Source organism: Canis aureus, chromosome 10 (assembly GCF_053574225.1).
Source record: "Canis aureus isolate CA01 chromosome 10, VMU_Caureus_v.1.0, whole genome shotgun sequence".
In the NCBI taxonomy this organism is placed as follows: domain Eukaryota; kingdom Metazoa; phylum Chordata; class Mammalia; order Carnivora; family Canidae; genus Canis; species Canis aureus.
In genome coordinates, this window is record NC_135620.1 from 70,762,981 (window position 1) to 70,778,848 (window position 15,868).

The 15,868-nt window shown below is 43.0% G+C and overlaps 1 long non-coding RNA gene across 4 annotated transcripts in view; it reads left to right on the forward strand.

Annotated features, from left to right (window-relative positions):
• The window catches only part of LOC144322722 (uncharacterized), a 106,352-nt gene that overhangs the window by 58,620 nt on the left and 31,864 nt on the right, over positions 1 to 15,868 (forward strand). The window lies entirely within an intron of this gene.

The following is a 15,868-nucleotide window of genomic DNA, read 5'->3' on the forward strand; positions in this document are numbered from 1 at the left end:
CCCTTGAGTATCTCATTTTCAAAGCATCTCACATCTCATTTTAACAAAGGGGCTCTGCTGTTAACATTTTGAAACCACAGCTCTATACAGTGTCTTCATACTTTAGCAAATTGCTGGATTTGCATCTTGCAATAGGCATATGCAATATGCCTTAGGAAGGAAGTGAGGCCCGTAATATTATTATTGCTTTGAAGTTTTAGGAGCCGGGAATTCATTGCCTTGTGCCATAAATACAGTCATGAAAAATGTGGATCCATAGTATTAAATTAAGCTGCTTTGGTGAAAAAGAATGCTATTGAGGTGCTTTTTTTCCTCCTTTTTATTCTTACTTCTCAGACTTTAGGGCCATTCAATCAGCAACGTCAAGAGAAAGAAAGGGTTTAAATTGAATAAACTGAAAGCAGCTTAATTAAGCATTGCGTGACCTGAGTAATTAGGATTTCCAATCCGTTGCTAAAATAACCCAGTGAATTTTGGGAGAGGAATTTCCCTGAGATTCACAACATATCAACAGAGAGGACTTGTCAACCTATGGACTTGACATCATTTTAGGAGGCCAATGCACTCTGTTCATTTATTTAATCAGTATTTGTTGAGTGCTTACCTTGTGTCACACTGTGTTGTGCAGACATTGGGCCATAACCATTCGTAATGTATGCAAGGTCTCTGCTCTCAATGAGCTTACATCCTAATGGGGATGGAGTGATATGGACCATAAAAACAAACGTGATTATGGGTAGGGCTACATGGCGTGCATGGGCAGTGGGAGAGAGTAATAATCAGTTGGTGGGGATCTGGCTTGCTATAGTTGGGGAAGGCCTCTCCAAAAGATGACATTTGAGCTAAGAATAACTGCTGGGAAGGAGCAAGCCACACAAAATTCTGGGAAAAACAGTATGAACATGAGGGCAGCCCGTGCAAAGTCCCTGGGTATCCCTGGAAGGGGGGTGGTAGGAATAGTGGTCAAAGCCAAGAGGGACCCTGGTTATATAGGGCCTGGTAGACTGTGTTAGAAAATCCCCACAGTGGGCACTTGATTTTAATTGCAATGGGAAACCATTAGAGGGTTTCAAGAGAGAATGGGATTATTCATGTTTGGCTTGCTGTGTCAATCTACTCCCCTCCAGAAGGGATAGATCAGAGGTACTGAATCATACCACATAGAAAGATTTAAAGTAATACCTATCCAGGTCTGACCCTAGAGATTCTGATTTTTCAGGCTTTCCAAAATTGGCATGTTGGCCCCTTCTTTGAAGTTTCTGGTGTGCTGCCACGGTTGAGTGCCACTCAGTTGGGTCTCCTTGTGCAGCACATGTTTACAAGTTGGGAAAAGATCATACATTATTCATTATGAATTTTCCTACTTAGATGGGAACGGAGCGTACAATTAAATAAATGCAGCGGAATGGTTAAATTCAGAAATTATATCGGAAATTATACCGATAGGCACTGGGCTAGTGGTTTACGCCTTATTTATACCTTGTAAGAAGTATGTGTGAGAGAGATAAAGTCTAAGGTCATGGCCAGAAAGTGTTTGGTTGAGCGTCCAGGTCAGAAGAGAATTGTTGCAGACATGGGACATTGGATAGGACTGGGTGTTTCCCTCTTACGCAGAGCTCTTCATCATTTTCCCATTGCATCTTGAATTCAGGATCTCTCATATATTCCTTAGCAATCATCAAATAGGAAAAAAACCTCCACTTTTTTTGAGCTGGTCTAAATTGGCACTAGTGTATGGTTGTAGAATTTCCAAGCCCCATACCTTGCAGATTTCATTTCCTGTGAGGGAAGGCTAAGATGTCTTGATCACCTACAAGGGAAACTAGTGCATTTGCCCAAAAGTCCTTTAAAATCTTTAGCTTCTGTAATGTTTTGGGTAACTTCTTTAACCTTTGCAATGCGGGAAGTGACTGAGCTTCCAAAGCCACACCCGGGCCCTGACGTAAGGCTTCACTCTTCTTCCTGAATCTGCCCCAGGTAAAGAGTGTCTTCTCCTGGTTCTTGGAGCTATCACTGCTGTCTGGGAGAACCTTCTCTTGAGAGCTAAAAAAGTGAATGTTTCACAACCATTTATCAAGGTCCATGGGGGGGGGGGCGAATGTGTGTGTGTGAATACGTGTGTGTGTGTTCAAGCTTGGGAGACAATGTGTGTGGGCGTGAGGGGGTTCGTGTGTGTATACGAATGTATGTGTATGCACCCATGACTGTGTGTGTATATGTCAGTGTGTGCATGGGGGTGAATCGCAGGTGAATGTGTGTGTGTCGTGTACCTGCATCTGGAATGGGAGTAGGGAGAGGGCTGCGAGCCAACACGAGGAGACGATAATGAACACCTTTTCTTCTTCTTTTTTTAATACGCATTTTTTTAATTGAAGTTTGATTTGCCAACATATAGTAAAACACCCAGTGCTCATCCCATCAAGTGCCCACCTCAGTGCCCGTCACCCAGTCACCCCATCTGAAGTCCCACTTCGTTGCAGGAGCTGAGGGGTTAATACCGATTTCACAAAACTAGGGTCTTGGGCTGGAGAAGCTGCTGGCAGCTTATCTCACTCTCCCCAGGATTCTTGTTTCACCCTTGTAGTAACATTTAAATTAACTTGCTTTGATGGTCTCGGAGTCCAAACGGCAGCCTACACGAGATAGAAATGTGCTCACATTAGCAGAATGAAAAAAAAGGAAGCAGGCTTGCCCACAACAGCTGACTCAAACTGTTTGCGAGCTGATATCCCTCAAGAGAACTCTGGCTTTTCCTTCTTGAATATTTTGCAGAAATGGGGAGAGGGGCACAAAAACATTAGTGTTCAGCCGGCGGAAATAGAAGTCTGAGATAAAAGTAATAGTAGTAGATGACATTCTATGGGGAATGGAGAGGCCACTGAGCGGTTTATATGCGGGGTCTCTTGTAATGCTCATGACAACTGAATGAGGAGGTGTCACCATCCTCATCCCCGTTTTGCTCATGAAGACGCGGGGGGGGGGGGGGGCGGGCGGGTCCGGGGTTGTGCCACTGGTGGAACTTCCAGGCCCCAAGTCGTGCGCCCACAGTCACTCAGCAGGCTAGGAGCATGAAGAGAGCACCAAGCCAGTAGTTTGACTCCAGGCCTTGCACGCCTGATCACACTGAACACCACCTCGCAACGTGTAATTCTTTGTTGAACGTTTTTGAAGATTTACCATCACAATGTGGCTTCGTTTGGGAAGATGCTTACTTCTTGTTTCCTAGTGGACTGGTGCAGAAATTTTTCTTTATAGAGAAACCCTCATGGACCTTCATTTTCTGGAGATTTTGGTTTTGAAATGCTCGCAAATTTCATAAATTTAGTTTATGTAACGATGCACATCTCAAGAGGCTCCTGGGTGCATGTGTGTACGTGTGTGTTGAATGTGTGTGCCTGTATCGGTCCTCGATCTGAGTGTTGACAAAGGCCAGGAAGCTTAGCAATTCTTTTCTCCTGGGTCTCCAGTGTTCTCTATGCTTTGCCTGTTTCCTGGGTTCTGTGTGAACACCCTCTCTGTTCTGTGCATCTTAACCAAGGCTTTGCAGAAGCTAAGGTTTACTTTCATTTCAAAACATCATATTCCTTGGCTCTCAGTTTCACTCTTTTCTATTACTATTACCAAGCTGGAGTTATTCAGTTAGATGAAAATTAGAATTCTTAAGGATACCAAAATAAAATTCGTGGGTGCTTAAAATTCGGCATATGGGGAACTCTTCTATCAAGGAGTCAGTGTAGCTGTTTTCTGGCTTTAAAGAATTTTTTTTTAACGATGATGCTTAAGCTGCAATGTTTTTATATGTTCCATAGCATTAGTATGTCTCGGGAATAGAATTAATATCCTTTGTTAAGAATGTTTATATTTTTGGGATCCCTGGGTGGCGCAGCGGTTTGGCGCCTGCCTTTGGCCCAGGGCGCGATCCTGGAGACCCGGGATCGAATCCCACATCAGGCTCCCGGTGCATGGAGCCTGCTTCTCCCTCTGCCTGTGTCTCTGCCTCTCTCTCTCTCTCTCTGTGACTATCATAAATAAATAAAAAAAATAAAAAAAAGAATGTTTATATTTTTATACTTTAATTCAAAATTTCAAGTCTTTGGCTCACTAGAATGAAACACTACAAGGCTACTACTCAATGCGAATATTTAGGGATGTTTAAATCTACATTTCTTCCTTTCAGTAAGCAATTTCCCAGTTGAGTATTCCTTCACTTGACACCTTTTCATTATCTACCCACTATTTTCCAGGAACTGTGCTAGGTGCCAGGATTCAGCAGCAAAAGGCAGATGTAGCCACCGCCTTATAGACACATAAAAATAGGTTACATAAGGCCCTATGAAGGAAACAAAAGAGATGTGGGGCTCTATGCAGAGCCATCAGGGAAAGCTTCACTAAGGAGGTAATCCATGAAGTGCAGGAATTTGGATAACTACTGATAAAAATGTGGATGGCATGTGTTTTGAAGGGCCATCTGAGACAACAGTAGACTCATTTCAGAGTGCTCATGGCACTATGGGATCCAGTTTCCTTTCATCCAGTCTTTGTTTCTTTATGTGGCTGCTGACCTGCAGCCATTGCATGTAGGTGCAGCTCAGCCGCCTTGACTGCTGACTTGTTGGCGCCCTGCTGCCCTGACGGGGCTGCTGCTGGGAACTGTGGTCTCTGGGTCTGTGGGATCTTCTGAAGAGCCCACTGGTGCCTGAAAACCAAGACTGTCAAATGGTAAGGAATCCAGATCTCCTTGTTCCAGGCATCTAGATTCTGAGTGTCAGGATTTGAAAGCTCTTTAAGTAGCACTTCATTAGCTATAGAATTAGGAAGAGGCCCTAGTTCATCTGGGGGATTACTACTGGGCTCTAGATGCTCCAGAGATACCTCAGTTGGGGAGATTTGATGACTCTTAGGAGTATAATTAAAATCTCTGCCATTCCAAAATCTCTGTAAATCCTTTCCATTTGATTTTTACCACCCTCATTTATTTTAGAATCATCATCATCATCATCATCATCATCATCAACATCTCCCTGTTTAAGGTCTCAATCCTCACTCCCATGACTCTTTCCATTGCTCCTATTACCCATACATAGCATGTACATGATCCACAATCACCTTTAAAGGAAACTGCCCACCCCCCATGCCACTAGAATGTAAGCTTCTTGAGAGCAGAGACCCTGCTTATGTTCTTAGTGGGTATAGTCTAATGCAAATAGAACACGGCACAGGGTAGGTACTCATCAAATGTTGGGTGAATGAATGATTGCAATGCACTGGCCTTCTAACATGGCTCAGGCCCATCGGTCCTTTTGTTGATATGTTGTCAATTACAGGAAAATTCCCCTTCCTGAAATTCTCTGGGGTATTTTAAGAAGGGAATCCTATTTACTTAGTTCGCACACTGATTTCTGATCATTGGAGACAGTATCACATTGACCTCTTTGATTCCATGCAAACCCTGTCCAGATTTTTTTCCATTCCGTCACCAGGTGGGACACTGAATGATGGGAAGTTTCCGGCACATTCTCTCTCCATTCATCACTCTGCTAGAAATATGTCTTTTTGTCTGTCTTTTGCTAAGATTCCCAAAGAAAATTTCTTTCCCAGAAAAAATTTTCAAAACTTTTTGGTAGGCAAAAGCTATTTCTGGAATGAGTAACAGGAAGAAATTGCCCTTCTGAGTGGGGGGAAGGGTGTCAGTAAAATCGCAATCTTCTCTCTCATTCCCCAAGATTTCAGGGAAAGGGCCAGAGAGGCATGATTTCTTTCATCCCTTGATTAGTCTAGACTCCTACATTGCTCTCCTGTCTCCCAATAGAGACCATCTTGTCTCTATTTTGCCTTCATTTTTGAAGGAGAATTTCACTCAATATAGAATTTTGTTTTGATCCATTTTTCATTCAGCAATTTGAAGGTTTTATTCTATTGTCTTGTCTCTGTTGAGAACCTGGATACAGCTCCTGTCATTGTTTGCCTGAATGTAATGTGTCTTTTTCTCTGACTGCTTTTTAAGATTTGTCTTGTGTTCATTCATTAGAATATGATGTCTTTCTTTGGTCTTTCTTTCTTTCTTTCTTTCTTTCTTTCTTTCTTTCTTTCTTTCTTCTTCTCTCCTCCTCCTCCCCCTCCCCCTCCTCCCCCCTTCTTCTCCTCCCCCTCCCCTTCCCCCTCCTCCTCCCTCCCCCTCCTCCTCCCTCCCCCTCCTCCTCCTCCTCCTCCTCCTCCTCCTCCTTCTTCTTCTTCTTCTTCTTCTTCTTCTTCTTCTTCTTCTTCTTCTTCTTCTTCTTCTTCTTCTTCTTCTTCTTCTTCTTCCTTAATGTATCCTATGTGTAGCTTATTGAGTTTCTTGGGTCCATGGGTTTTTTTTTCTTATAATCAAATTTGGAAATTTTGGGTTATTATTTCTCTTTGTGCTGTTGCTGTTTCTGCTTCCAATCTTTTTTTTTTCTCTCTTCCTGGAGCTCTAATAATATATATGTTGGACCTGATTTTGCCCCTCAGGTCACCCAAGTTCAGCTTCAGTATTTTTTTTCTCTGTATGCCTTAGTTTGGATCATTTCTAATGACCTGTCTTTGAGTTCATCAGTACATTTTTTCCCTGCAATGTACATTATGCTGTTTAATCCATACAGTGAATTTTAAAATTTCTGGTATGGTGTTTTTTGTTGCTAGAATTTGCTTTTGATTGTTTTCATGGCTTCTAGTTATTTACTGAGAGTCCCTAGATGTTCACTTATGCCCACTGTTTTCATTTAGAACTACGAACATATCTATAATGGCAATTTTAAAGACATTGTCTCCTGATTCCAACAGCTCTGCCATTTCTGGGTATGTTTCTATCGATTTCTTTCTCTTTCTGGTTATGTGTAGAATTTTTCCTGACCCCATGTTTCATGACTTTTTATTGTATGTTACATATGTAGATGCTATGTCATGAGCCTGGATTTTTGTGACCTTCTCTCGAAAGGCATTGAGTTGTTGTTGGTGTTGGGTTTTTTCCTGGTGGACTTGATCCCATCAAGGCTTGTTCTAAGGGCTTGTCAGGATGAGCTGCATGGAGTATGGTGTAGCCTCCTCCTAAAAATGGCCTTTCTGAGGTCACAATTGAATGCCTGGGCTTCCAGTCATCTGTTTTGACTCCAGCTGGTCAGAACCCCATGGGACCCCAGTAGTGTGTGACCCCTGTGATCTCCATTCAGCTCTTAGGTCCCCTGGTGGCTCCCTCTGCAAAACTTCTGCATGTGCACACTTTAATACCCAACCAAAGGGACCTGCAAGAAGATTTCTGCAGCTTCTCTGCATAGTGTCCTTCTTTCCTGCAGCCTTCCCCACAGATTCTAGCTGCCTCAGCAGTCCCACAACCTGACATCTGCCAAAGCCCCAAGGCAGCTGAGTCACATATATTTTCAGTTTTATGGCTGTTATGATAGGAAGGTAAGACCCTTAGCCACTATTCTGCATGGTAGAGCTGGAAGTCCCAACGTCTTCTTTCTCTTTGTTTTCTCAGAGCTCAGCGTAGAGCTCAGAACCAAGTGCTGCTGTTAATTGGATGAATGCACAACAACTTTGTTGTGTGACCTGCCTAAAAGCACTTGAGAGAGCAACATGTAGAGACCAGGTCTTTTGGTCTTGGCTTTTCTATGCTGTATTGCATGGGGCTGCATTTTCCCTCTGTGGTTTTGCACTGGGGTCCAGAGTTCATGTAACATACCTTTATGTAAAGAAGGCTTAAGTACCGTATGAATGACTTCTTCTCTCTTGTATGAACTTGACACCCACACTGGTGATGAAACCACATTTAACCTTTCAGGATTTGTTTTGGGGGATGATTGGGGAAGCACAGGGAAATGTCCAGTGTTTTTCAGTACTCTCTTCTTAGCTTCCTTCTTCATTTCACAAAGCCACGGGACACTGCTTAGAATATCTGGCTGATGCAATCACGGGCTACTTTCTTGTCATCTTGAAGAATCCGGATGCTGAGCCTGGTCCTCCTGGAGCAACCATGTGTTGATTTACATTCTTTGGAGCTGATGCTCAGATACTGATTTGTACTGCCATCCTCCACTGGGTGTGGCTGCACGTGGAAGTGGGGCTGGGGGCACTGGCGGGTCAGAAGGGAGAGGTGGGGAGCATGGCAGGAAGAAAGCCTTTGGCAGCTGAGTTCTGCTTATGAGATGTGCAGCATTGGCCAGTTTTCTTAAGCTCTCTAGTCTCAGTTTGCTTGTGTATAAAATGGGAGTAATAATACCTATCTTCTAGGGAAGGTCAAATGAATTAATGAGGGTGAAACACCTAGTGTCGTATCTGCCTCAGGGACAGTTCTCATTAATGATAAGTGTTCCTTCCCTTCCCTCTCTCCCTCTATCTTTCCCTCCCTCCTCTATCCTTTCTTTCTCTTTCTCTCTTTCTCCCTCCCTTCCTTCCTCTCTCTCCCCCTTTCTTCTCCTTCCTTCCTTCCTGCCTGCTTGCCTGCCTTCTGGAAAGAAAGGACAAAGCAACAGTATATTTTGTTATAATGATTAAGAGCACTTAACAAAAACTGCTTCACTGAGGTGTAATTAACTCACGAAAAGCTGTAGAACATGGTTTTTGTCATCAGCCAGCCCTCAGTTTAAATCTTAGCTCCCAAGCTCATGACCTATAAGACTTTGGAAGAGTCAAAGTATTTCTTCAAGCCTTCATTTATTTATTCAGCTGTAAGATGGAGGTAATAATTCTGGATGGATACTCTCTTGAGAATTGAATAAAAATTGAGCAAATAGGAAGTGTCCACCAGAGCCTGCTCTGGCAGGTGCTTGTATTCTCTTTCCCAGTTTGTTCTGCACCATTTCCAGAGTAAGCTCCAGGATGCTGCTTGGTTGGTCTACCTTCCTCCTGTCCTGACTTTCTCTCCTGTCTTCTTGCTGGAGAGAGTTATTCTGGAGTGGGGATGAAGGTGGCATCTGAACTTACATATCTGCCAAAACATAAATGATAAAAATTTATTTTGTGGATTTTGTGTGGAAACATCTACTTCCACTTTCCCCAACTTGCTTCTCTCCCCCATGTAAAGCATGTTTGGGCAAGATCAAGAGACATGATTGAATAAATCCTATAATAATTTCTGATTGGAAATGCATAATTATAAAAACTAATAATAATGAATAATATATAATAAAATTAATGATAATAATATTAAAACAATAAATCTCCATTTGGGAATTGGAAGATAAATTAACAAGAAGGGACTACGGGTACTAGTTTGCTCCATGAACATTATTTAGGCTCCACTTGATGCTAGTTTCCAAGAGGCAATAAGATACCATCTAATGGGGGAAAGACAGAAAAGCAATGAGCTGTGATGGAGGAGGGGATGGGGTGGGGTCTGAGGGAGCCCCAGTATGGGGTCATCCAGGGAAGGCTCCACAGTGGAAGTGACATTGGAGCGGAGTCTTCCCCTTGAGGTAGGGAGGAAGGCAGGCACTCCACTCAGAGTGAAAAATAGGCCAAGAAATGAGGAAAAGCAGTGCTTTAGCCAGTGGGGCGGAAGCCAACGTCTACCAGTTTGCAAGAGCTGGATGTTAACTTTTCAGGAATTTTGTGAGCTGGTCATTAAACATAGCCATGATTAAGAATTAAATTACATACACTTCCATTCAAATACATTATATTAAAGCTAATACTATAATTAAAGGTAATAAATCCTCAAAACTTGTCACTTCTTAATTGTCACCACATTTTATTATCCTCTAGCCTCTTGCAGTTACTTATTTCTATGGTATCTGAGGGTTGGAAATACTATGTAATGGTGTGCCCATACCCGACTCCCCTCAACTCTCCATTCAGTGGCCCTATGTTGTTGGCTTTGAATTGATCATGGTGCAAATATCTACACCATGGATAATGGTAAATGGTACAGGTCAGGGCTTTATTTTGGAGAGCTGATTGTTAAACATTTATTAGCATACTGTTGCCCCCAACTTAGGGGAAGGGGAGCACCAACTGAAACAGGAGGCCGAACCAAGACTGGACTTCAGTGCTCTCAAGGTCAGGAGTTTGGATTTCCCCCCAGAGGAGATAGGAAGCTCCTAGGGCATTTTAAAGTGGGAGAGTTATATGATATGATTTGTTATAGAAAGACCACTCGGGCTTCTGTGTGGTGAGTAGACTGGAGTGGGCTGCACATGGGGCAGAGTGACCAGTGAGCAGGAGTGTTGAAATAAAGAATAAAAGATGGGGTCAGCCTTAGTGATTAAATGTCGGGGGTCAGGGAGTGTGATCAGTCTAAGATGGCCCCAGGTCTTGCCTTGGAACATGTAGTAGAAGGTGGCAATGCCTCCAAAGTGTTGGTGGACAGGGAGAGTGTCCTGGACGCAGGAGAACATCCCTGAAAGCGTCTTACTCTTCTGCTTCTGCCTGCATTAAATCTACAAGCACTTATAGGGATTTATTTTGGCTATGTAAATAAAGTTGGGTATCTTTGACCCTTTGACCGTGGACTGCATCTTCTAGAGGCATCATAGGGCTGGGAACACGGTACTGGGGTCAATTGGACCCAGCTCCCTTTATTCCAATGACTCCTTAGGCATGATGGCCTCTTCCCTGAGCTTCAGTTTACTTCTCTATAAAGTGGATATTGTCACCCACATCTTATTCTCCTCCCCATGGAACTCTTGGGAGAAGGGACACTGCCAATGCTTTTTCTAATGGTGTCAGATTGTTTTCCCCAGTGCAAGGGTGAGAACTGGGAGAGTTCCTAACAGAGAGGGAAGCAAAGACTAGTTAGGTGTCATTCCTGAAAAATAGCAGGGAGTATGGGACCCCACGTGGTGGCTGCAGGAGAAATGTTTTTCGTTTGAGAGCTTGGAGCGGTGTACGAGAGCTTGATGGGGTAGGTGTCACCAACCATGCTGGAAGAGTCCAAGGTGCGACTCATTTGTTTTTGACTCCAGGACAGCTGGCAGCTGGCCAGCACTCAGCCATCTTGTTCTTTGCCCCCGAATGTCCTAGTAATTAGCAGTTCCCACTGAGTGAGTCACACTTGCTATCAGTTATCGATTGTGCTGTGGAGTCCCAGGTCCAAATGTTAACTAAACCAAACAAACAGACTCACCCATATGTGATGTGAGCCCCCTTGTTTTCTGTCTTCACACCTTGCTTTTTTCCTTTAGGATCACTTACCAAAATTTGGTTTGATTTGTTAATTTCTTCATTGCAGCCCCTCACAGTTTCAGCTCAATGGTATGGAAGCTTGGTGAGACAATCACTCACAGCACCCAGCAGGGGCCCACCCATTGAGGTGGCTTATTAAATATCAATTGATGAATGAATTAACCAAGCCCCCAGCCCATCATTTACCCTACTTGCCTTTATTAGAATTTTATAGCTTCCATAATTTGGTTTTGTTTCCTTAAATGGGGAAGGGAGGAAATATAGAGAACAGAATTTCCAGGTCATTTTCTGCCAGAATGACAATGGTCATTATTAAGCACTGACTAGGGTCATGCACCTTCCTGGGCATTATCTCATTTTATCTGCACAAGGGCACCTGTAGATATGGTCCAGTGTTATGCCTATTTTGCAGATGAGGAAAGCAAGCCTCAGTTAGACTAGTCAGCTGTCTGTGGTCTCCACAGCTGGAATGTCATGGAATTGAGAATGTAGCTTCAGGGTCTGGCTTTCTGCTTCATGTGCCAGTGCTTTGAAAATTCTGGTTCTCAACTCTAGCTGTATATTGGAATTATCTGGGAGTTCAAAAACATATGGTTGCTTGTCTCCCACAGTTGGGGATTCTGATTTCACCAGTCTAGAGTATGGCTTGGGTATCAGGGTTTTAAATCTATCCCTATTTCCTGCACCCACCAACATGCAGTCAAAATGGAAAATTATTGCCCTGATAGACATGGAACCAGTCAAGCAGCATTGTTCAGGGGCAAATCTAGGTAAGGCTCACTAGGAAAGACTTTGATGATGGTGCATCCTAGCCTCCTGGGATGAATGCATATCCTGGAGAAGAGAGGGCTCTTGGTAGGGTGTCCCCTGAAAACGTGAGACCTGATGTTACTCATCTGTAGTATTGGGATGATGATAATTCTGGTTACTCATCTGTGGTTTGGGGTGATGACAATTATGGCATTGCTTAGTTGGGCTCCTAGAATCTTGGGGCTGGAAGTGAACTCAGGGATTCTCACTGACGTCCAAAGAAGTTAGATAACTTGTCCAAGCCTATACAGTGAGCAAGAGGAAGAGACACAGAGCCAGACAGTGAATGAGAAGCTGAAATTAGACTAACTGGTAGGGCCAGCTCCAGATTTATGACTCTGGCTGTGTGGCTCTGAGCAAGTCACTATACCTCCCTGACCTCAGATTCCTCATCTGGAGAATGGGCATGATGATACTCTATACTCTCAGGGTTCTGCGATACTGAAAGGACAATGTGTTTTTAGCACATTGCTTGGCACATAGTGGGTGCTCAGATCTTTCTGTGGTTGACAAAAGCAGAATAGAGAATACACAAAGGCAAAATGGAGCTCCAGAGGTCACCCCCAGGTGGGTGGCGATGTTGCAAAGGACCTGGGGCCAGTGGAGAAGTTACCCAAGTGATCTTGTGGTTGAGAGCTGGGGCTGATGTGAGGCCTGCATGTGGTCAGAATTAGGGCACCCCAGAATGGGTAAGGTTGGGTTGATAGGAAAGTGGCAGTGCCAGTGTTCCTATTATAGGTACTAGGAATGAGACATCAGGTATTGCATGGCATTCAGTAAGGGACAGCATCCTCAGATCCTTCCTGGGGTGAAAATGGTTGTTCAATCTATGGTTATTGCATTAAATAAAAGACCCAGTCATCTTTTGAGGATTTGGCGGTCCATTCCCAGGAATGCCAATCTGGAAGGGGGGGGTGGCATGGATGGAGAAGATGAGTTTTACTGACTTGAGCCTAGGGAGGTAGGCTCCGACTGAAGATTTAAGGAGATAGTGCAGGTGAAGCATTTAGCACTCCAAGTGCCCTATAAACATCAGCTATTGTTATTTACTGCTAACAATAAACTCAGAGCATTGGGCACTTTTACTCTGCCTTGGTTCAAATCCTGGCTTAGCCGAATAATTTTGGATAAGTGGATTTCATCTCTTAGGCCTCATTTCCCTCATCTGTGAAATGGACTGACAGTGTGATTCCATCCCATCTGTGGTGTAAGATGAACTACAGGAAGTTGAGCTCCGTGTCTGACATAAGGTAAGAACACAGGAAATGCATGCCCTGAGACTGGTGTTAAAGTCTGGGTTATGTGGAATGGCCAGTCTGCTTCCAAGCCCAATTATAAGCCAGAGGGGGAATGAAGATTGCTGTCAAAATGGAACTTTTACTTTGCCAACTCTGGACTTTACATCTCAATTCTAGTTACCTTTCTATGTCCTGCACTGATGGGGTGAAAAGTCCCCACATACCAGCTGGAGAGTTTTGTAGTATAAGGTACAAGGGAATTTTGCTTTCTCTTGGAGAAACCCTCTTATCTCCAGAAAAAGGGAAACTCACTGGAAAGTCAGGCATTATAAACCCAGAATTCTTGAAACCTGTTTGTAAACTGCTTATGGAAGGGATTTTAGTTGCCTTCATTTACTTCTGCTCAGGAGTCTCAGAGAAAGAAATGGAGATCTACAGAGATGAAATAGTTGGTTGGCCCAAGGCCTCAGAATTTGCCAATTGGCAGACATGGGCCTGGAATACAGGTCTGTTGACTCTGGGTCTACTATTTCCTATAATTCCACCCTTGGGCATTTTCATTGTTATTATTGTTGTTGTTGTTGTTATTATTATTATGTGTGTGTGGGTGAGTGTGAGCAATGGAAACAGGGATGGTAGTCAGAATGTCTTAACAGTTGGTTAGTTTTGCCTTTTTGCTCCCAAGTTCCTAGGGATGGAGAGTCCTTTTGAGAATTGATTGAAAATGTTGATTTTGGTGAGCTGGATTAGGAATGGTTTTTCTCATCTGGGGAACTAGCATTATGACTTTTGTAGGTATTTGGCTTTTAGTAAGCTAAGGGCAAATAATTCATTTATCTCTGTAAGTATAAAAAATGTTTTGCTCTCATCACTTCCAGGAGTGGGTGTGAGCTGAACCTGAGAGCTAAGTTTCCGAAGGGCACCCCTACATTCACAGGTTTTCCCACTGGGAGAGTAATTTTTGAGATTAAAGTTTTAGAGGAGAGCGTTATCCTTCTCCCTTGGTCCACATCTGATTTTACCTGCAGCGATGAGCTGGCAACAAATGAAATTTCTATGTGACCATTTCTGACCCATGGAAATGGCAATTTAATATGGTCCCCAAGTAATATTGGCTGGGCACCAGCGACGGAAAAGGGTAAGAGATGGCTTGAGTTGAACCCTTTTGATCCTTGCCAATTGCTGTTTTTGTAAGAGGCAGGGTGTATAGTGTCAGAGAGTTCTGGGCTCCGTCAAGCACTAACACAGTCCTGGCTTCACTCTCTCTTTTTCAGGGTGGTTGGATATGTCACTTACCCACAGAGTCTTCTAATTCGTAGAAGAAGCTCAGTGGATTCCCTCCTTGTCTCCCTTCCCCTCATTTGACCAGAATCCCTCAATTTGTGGGACTTGAAAAGTTTTGTAAGATTTATTATAACTTGTGAACAATCGGTTGCCATTTTGCATTCGAGTACATGGAGAGCTAGATGCACTAAAAAAAAAAAATCCCAAGAGGTTATCCTTAGATCTTAATCTAGAAAGAAAATTAAATGAACAGATAAACAAAAGAATTGATCTAATTATTAAGATTTTATGGCTTTCCGTGCCAATTTATTAAGTTACATCTATTAAATACATTAACACATACAACATTTCATTCACAGTGATTAGAATTTGCACAGTAGTGCCGGAAGATATAAGATGTTTACCAGTTACCAGTATCCAACAGTATACAATATGCATTTTACCTTGGGATTGTGACGTTTTAACATAAAACATAGGATCAATGAAAGCGCTTGGGGTTTATCAGTAAAACCACATAAATACCTACATTTGTTCAATCTGTATACCCCTGGAACAAAAGCGGGGGCAGTTACATATTTTAATGACTTTATGAATAAAGTCATTTGATTAAGTTCAGCTACTTCGTTTGCGCATCCTCATGTTTTTACCTCCTCTTGAATGCTTGCAATAGGAGATTAGAACTTGCCCGGTCATGTTCCTTCTTGTCTTGCTCTCCAGTCTAGATAAGTGCTGTCATGTGACAAGTGCTTAAAAAAAACACAAACCCACAAAACTGATTCATGGATGAAATGAAAAGACTGCTGGGCTGGGTGTCAGGAGCTGTGAATTCTAGTCTCAGCACTGCTACCAGCTACTGTCTGACATTGGACCATTTATGTCATCTCCCTGAGCCCAGGTTTCTTCATCATTAAAATGATGTAACTTGGAGTAGATAAACTCTGTAGATCCCAATGGTTCTAAAGTTCCATGGCATTCACTACTGGTCAAGATCAAACAGTTAATCTGTGTTGGACACTCTTGGAACAAAGTGGGAAATGGCGGCCACTTGTAGGCTGGGAGCCACTCAACTCTTGACAAGCCCTGCCAGGTTCTTAATAATCCAGTAGAACACACGGAAGTCAATTTTAAAAATGCCTGCACTAAAAAAAATGCAAATGGCTACATAATCATAGATTTGGAAAAGACCTCAGACATCCTTTGACTCTATCCCTCCTACCACTTCAATGATGGAACGGCTTCTCCAGAACCCTTGAGATAAGCCCTTTGCTTGAATATATCCAGGGACTGAGAAATCACTATCTGGGAATATTGTATTTTGGGGGGTAAATACTTTTTCTGGGTATTGGGCCACAAACGATGACCTTGTAAACTGCAACTGCTTAGCCCTAGCTTTT